Genomic DNA, 7,355 nt, shown 5'->3' with positions numbered 1-7,355 from the left:
TTGACCAACCACATTTTAACCAAAACAGGCAGAAAATGCCAGCGACGACACTGTGAGCACCCGGAGATCTGCAGAAAGGTCTGAAAGTCCGTTCAGTCCCTGGCCAGATGAGAGAGAGCTTCACCTGGAGCTGCTTCTGGACTTTCTCATGGGATCTTTTGAGAGAGGTCCCAGCCCTAGCTCTGTCCCAGCATCAGTGACACCTCCAGCATCTGAGCTGATCCCATCCCTGCTACGAGTCCCTCTTCACCAGCAGCAGCCGAGGGAGCACAGCCACCAGCATGGCCACCGTCAATATGAGCTGGACGGCGAGGGCGATGGGTGACTGGCAGCATTTCACCCCCAAAGCCGAGCTGGATGACACCGAGCTTCGTGTTTCTGTTCTGCTTGTCTTCCCCAGGGAGCTGCAGTCCACACCCACCAGTGGCATCCCATGGTCACTGATGACAAAGATGTGGGCTTCTCGTGCCAGCTCTCCTGGGACCCCCTGCGAGTCCATGGGGCTGTTCCCCGTGCTGCAGCACCGGTCGGAGCTCTGCACCGGCATCACAAAATGGCTGGGCACCACCAAGGTGTTGCTGGCCTCCAATTTGGTCAGATGGGACAAGGAGGAAGGTGACAGAGGCATCTCCAGGGCCCGGAGGTTGGTGCCTGCCTTGGGCGGCCATAGAGCCGCCTTCTTGCTGAGGAAAGTCACGTAGCGGCAGATGGGCAGATGATGCTGCTCTGGACCTGGCCGTCAAGCTTGGCGGAGAGCAAGCACTTCACCAGGCAGTCGTGGCAGAAGGTGTGCCCGCAGCTGAGCTGGCGGTGCATGGCCTCCAGCGGGTGGAACTTCTCGTAGCACATGGGGCACTTGGCCGGGGGTCCCTCCTTGCTGGACGAGGCCTCAGACATCCCTGCTCTGTTGGCCACAGGCGCTCCCCAGCTGCGAGGAAGAGGCACGATGGGTTAATAAGGTTGAAATGATAAGCATGATCCATCTCTTCATCTCTCCTCCTCCTCCCTGCTCTCTTGCTTTTGCCCTCTTGCCCCTAACAGATGCACTTGACAGCTACTAGGCATCCTCTCAACAAGACAGGGCATTTTCAGGAGCATTACGCCTCTCAGTGTGGCCCTTGGGGCAAGAGAGAGATGACGGGAGGACCCCAACTCCAGAGCCAGCGGGGGCAACAATCCCCGGCTGCAAAATCACATGCACGAGCCCCTGGATGGACCTGCTCAGCACGTGGTACAGATAAAGCAGTTTCAGCTTGTGTCACGAGTGCCTCCGTGCACTGCTGCCAGCTCCAGGTGCACGGGAGGTGGGAACTCCCATCCCACAAAGAAACCTGCCATGGAAAGGGAGATGCTCCCATCCCAGGGGACACAGAGGGGCCAGCGGGAGCAGGGGGAGGCCAGGGCAGTGGGACAGGTGGGAGCACAGGACCCCCCGGGGATGGAGAGGGGGCGTGCTGGACCCGGGGCAGGCAGCGAGCACACACGCCAGGCTCCTTCCAGGCTGCTGGAGCATGTCCCAGGCTGGTGGCCAGGCCACAGCCATCTCCAGGCTGTGCTCCTCACACCGGAGCATGGTGTGGTCAGCAAGCCCCGGAGCCCGGCGTCTCCTCTTAGTCAGAGCAGGGAGGGCAGAGCCCAGCCATCCCGCCTGGCCCCTGCCCCAGCCTGGGGCGCCAGGGGGAGCGCGGGGCCGCTGGGATCCCCAGACCCGCGTCTGGGCTGGGTCTGAAGCTCTGCCGTGCGTCTCCCAGGGCAGGGAGCATTCATGCGGCGGCTCAAGGAAGGGAGAGGGGAGCGGGAAGAAGGGAGAGAGGAGAGGGGAAAAGGGAGAAGGGAGCGGGAGATGGGTGAAGGGCGGAGGAAGAGAGGAGAGGGGAAAGGGGAGAGGAGAGAGGGGAGAAGGGAGGAGGGATGCTCAGCTCAGCTCCTTTCTCTTAAAACTGGAGCTTCATAAAACCTGCAGGTTTTTCCAGACCTTGCAGCATTGTCAGACCCGACCCAACCTGCACCCCTTTTCTCACGCATGACTGTGCCCATGGGCATCCTCACAGCTGTCTCTGGAGGTTTTGCCATCCCCTCCTTGGCTGACCTCCTCTTCCTTGGGAGCCATCCCCTGCGCCAGGACGGTCACAAGAACACAACAAACCATCCCCTCCCAATCAAAGAGAAGAAAGATGCAGGCTCCTGCTCTGCTTTAAGAGGGATCAGGGACTTGGTCCCCCAAAGTGCTGCAGAAGGAGACCCTGACCCTGTGCACCAGCTCCTCTGTGCCCCCAAAGCCCCCTTACCTGCTGCAGGGCACCAGGGCGGGAGCCCCTCCATGCACTCCACTGCTGTCCCCAGAAGCGGGGCTGGCCGTGCCCCAGCACCGAGCACCAGCTGGGGAGAGGACTGGGACACCTATCTAACACGGAGGTGTTGGCTGCGCGTGTCATGCGGGCGCGTTGCGCAGAAGCTGGAGCAGGGACAGGGCCAGCTCCCGGGGATTGAATGCGGAGGAACTCATTCCCCGTTTTAAAGGCCTGATATTTGCCTGGTTGGCCAGGGAGGGGGCGAGGAGCCAGTGTCAGGCATCGGAGGGCAGGGACAGGCAGCACGGTCCTGCCTGCTTTCCCTCATGTGATGGGCACCTGTAGTCGGGCTCATCCCTGAGCTCAAACCCCAATGAAACAGTCGCTAAAGGGGATGTCGGGAGCCCAAATTCCCTCTGTTGCTGCAGAGCAGGGTGACCGGCACCAGGGCTGGGCTCCTGCCAAACAATTCTTGCCTCCAGCCGCCACAGCTCCCTGTTCCTCGCCCTGGCCACATCTTCATCCCTACGCCCCCTCCCCTCCTCATCCCCCAAACACTCCGCACTCCAGCCCTGCGCTCCCCGCCCTACACCATCAGACGCTCACCCAAGCACCGGTGTGGCAGCACACAGCCCAGCAAACACACTCCAGCAGGCTCGAGGGCCACTGCTGCCTTGAACCTGCCCTGGAGGGGGTTTCCAGCATCTTTGGGAACTGCAGTCCAGGCAGCGGCAGGAGCCCTGTGGGCTCAGGGCAGGTAGAAGCCCCGAGCTTGGCCATCTCAGCAGCCGCAGGTGGCTCATGAGTCAGATTGTGCCGGGGCTGAGGTTGCACAGTCACCCCTGGGGTGGGCATCCCCATCCCCCTCCCTGGCCCCTCCTTGAAGCTGCTGGAGGTGCCAGGGTTGCACCCACCGACATCTCCATTGCTGAATGAGTGATCTGGGCCAGCGAGAGCAGATTTGGGGCAGCCGAGCATCTCCCCAGCTTCAGTTTGCTCTCTGCCAGCACCAAGGCGGGGTGGAAATTCCTGTTTCCCATACTTTGAATGCTCCCCGCCGTCGCAAACTATGAGCTCACGGCTCTATACATAGGCACTGGAAAAACGAGTCTGCCTCCCTTTGCCGCTTTGACCACGCCAAAATCAAAGGGATTTTGGCATATCACAGCCCTGGCTCTGTGAGCACTTTCGTTCTTTCCTGGGCATGGCTTTTCTCGCTGCCTTTGCCCCACTTCCACATGCAGCAGCATCTTTCCTGAATGACGGGATTGAGTCTGCTGGTGCTTGAGGGAGAAGAAACCAGTTTCAGGAGCAAAGCAAGTCCCTATACGCTGCCTGTGTGTTTTTCTCCGGCTTTAAGCAATGCAGCTCACGGCCAGTGTTTCAGCCCCCTCAAACCCAGTGCAGGGTCAAGGTCTCCAGGATCCTTTTATCCAAGCAAGAAGGCAGCATCAGGCTCAGCTTCTCTCCAGGGACCACAGCTGAGACCTTCTCTGCTCTGGGGTTGGTGGCTTCCAGGGAACAAGGAACATTTCTGACCCAGAAGAGGACACAGCCCTCCCTACAGGCGGGGGTGGCCGGGGGTCCCTTCACTAACACTGCGATGGCTTTTGGGCAGAGCTCTGCAGCCTTTTGCAAGGACAAGAGGATGCTGCAGACAGCCCTCGTCTTCCACAGCATCACCCCAACTTCCCACTGTCACCGACCAGGTGGGGAGGAGGGAAAATAATATTAGATATAGTTACGTGAAAGTGCTTATTTTCAAAGCACATTTAAAGCCAGAAGATCGAACTATATGTGAGCCTGGTGCCAGGCAAATATTCACTATAGGTCTCGATATTTCCATAACAAACCCATGCTGCACTTCTCCAAATCATAAGAGATGAAGCAGGGACATTTCCAATGAGCAGAGACGTGTCCTCCATCCCTTCTCTCAACGAGGGCGAGGATCCCGGTGAGAAAAATCATGGCTTTATTCCTGACGGCAAGATGCACGCGCGGAGCTTTGCCATGCAGCCACAACCCATCCACATGGCTGGTGGCTGCTGGAAAGGATGGGCTGGCTGAAGCGTCCCTCACCTGGGGACACCTGCCCCATCCCTCCCACGACACGGCCAGTCCTCCCGAACTCCCCCAGGTTTTTCCTTAGTGATGGCTCAACCTGCAAATCTGAGGCTTTCTCCAAGTTTCTGCTCAGCCCGTTCTCCTCCCACCACTTCCCAGCCCCGGCTCAAACATGGTGAATAGTTGGCACTGCTGGGAACCAGGTGAAGGGAAGAGGGGAAAAAGTAAATCCAAGGGGTGGAGGGTCCAAGGGTCCTGGCCCCTGTCTTAGCTGTATCCATTCCCGTGCTGTCAAAATAAACTCACATAGATGGAAAAGATGGATGAGTTTGGAGGCACCCAAGCCCTTTAAGGGGGTCCATCTTTTCCCATACTTGCTTTACTTGAATTCAGAGTGGGAAAATAAGTGTCTTTTCCTTCTGCATGTCTCCATCCTGCCTGTCAGGCACCTGGCAGGATGCAGACCCACCATCAAGCTGCTGATTTAGCCAAGACAGCCCAAAACACCTAGCAGAAGCTCTTCCGACAGCTTTCTCCTCAGCGCTTTTTGCCGTGCCCAGCAGCTGGTACTCTCGGATCTGCTGTGGCCACCCTAAAAAAAAAAAAAAAAAAAAAAAAGACCCATCCGCACCGTAAAAAAAAGCCCTGGGCCTGCCTCTCCAGGGGTGCCAAGGTCTGCAGCTGGTGGTCCCCACCAGCTGGGATGCTGCCTCTTCCCCACCAGGATGGATGGGATCTGCTTATCCTCCTGATGACCAGAAATTTACATCCAGTCATTTGACATGACGAATGCTTATCAAACACCAAGGAACAACGGGGTACATCCCCAAACCCCTCTCCAATGCCTGTTTTCCCACCAGATGCTGCGGTTTTGCGAAGGCACCTGCACAGTACCTGGGCATCACAGCACCACCTGCCTCTGCCTCCAACAAACCCTCCCAGGAATGACCCCGAGCCTGGTGTGAGCCCTTGGAGCCTTATTCTGACAGCAAAACTTGGGAATCTGTCTCGTCCAGTCCAGGCCGAGCCACACAGCCCCACGGTGCATGGGGTTTTCCCATACCTGGGAGGGCAACTGCACTCTCCAGGGGCTCCTTCAGCTTCTTTCCCCGCTCCACCAACACAGCGTCAGCTCAGTGAGCCCGGGGGCAGCCCAAGGCAAGCGCCTCAGATGATGAGCAAGGCCAGGGCTCCACAAAACCCCTGGATGTGGGGGCAAAATGGCTTGTCCCCCCTTCCCAGGTGCCCACACCAGCCCCTCGGGGGAAGCACACAAACCTGCTGCAGACCCTCCGCGGTCACTGTGACCCGTCCCTGCTGTGCCATGAGCCATGCCACTCCAGGGGTGTTTTACCACCCACGTCCCCTGCAGCAGCGGGTATTGCCGGACTCTTTTACGCCATCCCCTCTGGCTGCCTTTTTACCAGGCAGCTCCCTCGAGCCTTATTCTGGGGGACAATGCACAGAATCCCTGCAACGTCAGGAGAAAAGGCTGCCGGGCTTAGGGACTGGGGGGCTTTTACCAAAACGGGAGGTTCCCTGTGGTTTTGGCTGCCAGGTTGTGTTGCAGTTTGGCTTTTTCCTCCAAGCCCTGTCTCCCGGAGGGCCGAGACTGCAGAGGGGTTGCTGCCTTTAATGGGAACAAGTAGAGGTCAGCTTCTAGCCCTGCAACACCACACACGCTGGAGCGGCCCGGAAAGGAAAGGCTCCATAAAAGGAGCACTAAATACTGGATTTTGGTTCATTTCATGATTTTTCCAGGGTCTTATGACCATGCAGTCAGCATGGTGCTGTGAGCAGAGAGTTTGCAGGCAGAGCTGCTCCACCAGCCAGGGTCAGCTGGTGGATCATCAACCAGAAACACAAGTGGGTTATTGATAGGAGGATGCTTGGGAAAAAATGCATCTGCCCAGACATGCTGGCACAAGGCAGGAGGGCTACTGTCCCCGTCCCACCATCCTGTGGGCTCTGCAGTCCCCGTAGTCAAAATATAGGAAGGATAACCCCAGTCCTCCCTTCCAGATGGGGTCAGCTGGAAAACACACAAGGGTCCTGACAACCCCCAACCCACGGTGTCCCATGAGGGACAGGGCAGGTGGTGCCCAGCTGTCCCCTTCTGCATCCTGGGAGGATGATGGGTCCAGCACAGAGACGCTCCCGAGCCGGCATCGGGGCTGTGGCTGGTGTCACAGCAGTTTCCCACATCTCCTTGGCCCTCCATGTCCATCGTTAAGGACCCCCAGGAAAATGGGCACAAGCAGATCCAGGGTGCCTAAGAGGTCACCCCTGCAGCCCACGAGCAGCCTGGCAATAACCAAGACAATCAGCGTTTCAGGGTGGCTGTGCTTTTGGCAGCCAAGCTGAGCTGCAAAACAGTACTTTTAGGCATCGCTGGCAAAGTCTGTTAAAGGAGCGATTCAGCAAATACTGCCCAGGCACCAAAGGTGGCACTCACAGTAGTCAAGAAAAATAGCTACATTTATCAAAAAAAGGCTCCATGTGGATGGACACAGCCAGCTCAAAGGGGGACTTCGGGTGAGGCATAAAGGGAGGATAAATGAAGTGATCGGCGTTGTTGCGTACAACAGAGGGTCTGCTGCCTTCATGCTTGAAGAAGTGCCCTGTTATGTGTATGTGTATGTTATGTGTATGCGGGGGCAGCTCGCAGAGCGGCGGTGACTTTGCTTTCCCGGCTCTTGCAACATCCCAGCAGGCTGCGAGGATACGGCACGCGCCAGACAAGCCGAGTCTCTGCCGACCCCACTGCCAGCACTGGGCAGTGGGCTGGGGGACACGTCAGCACAGAGCCATCAGGTCCCCCGCCCCCGGCAAAGCCATGGGATGTCCCCATCTGCAAAGCCTCACTGCAGGGGCTGGGCAGGGAGCACTGGGGGGCTCTGCCTGGGCCACTTGTCCCTCTGGCAACCCTCCCAGAGCCACTGCCCTGCCACATGGTCCCCCAGAGCTGTTGCCCATCGACCCCTGCTCCCCAAAGCCCTC

At 58.2% G+C, this 7,355-nt stretch overlaps 1 pseudogene; it reads right to left on the bottom strand.

Annotated features, from left to right (window-relative positions):
• Positions 1-232: 232 nt before the first annotated feature.
• Positions 233-897, bottom strand: LOC134523137 (RING finger protein 222-like; annotated as a pseudogene).
• Positions 898-7,355: the final 6,458 nt, after the last annotated feature.

Source organism: Chroicocephalus ridibundus, chromosome 14 (assembly GCF_963924245.1).
Source record: "Chroicocephalus ridibundus chromosome 14, bChrRid1.1, whole genome shotgun sequence".
Lineage (NCBI taxonomy): Eukaryota > Metazoa > Chordata > Aves > Charadriiformes > Laridae > Chroicocephalus > Chroicocephalus ridibundus.
The sequence above is the reverse complement of the archived record's forward strand: the minus strand, read 5'-3'. Positions and strand labels throughout refer to the sequence as shown.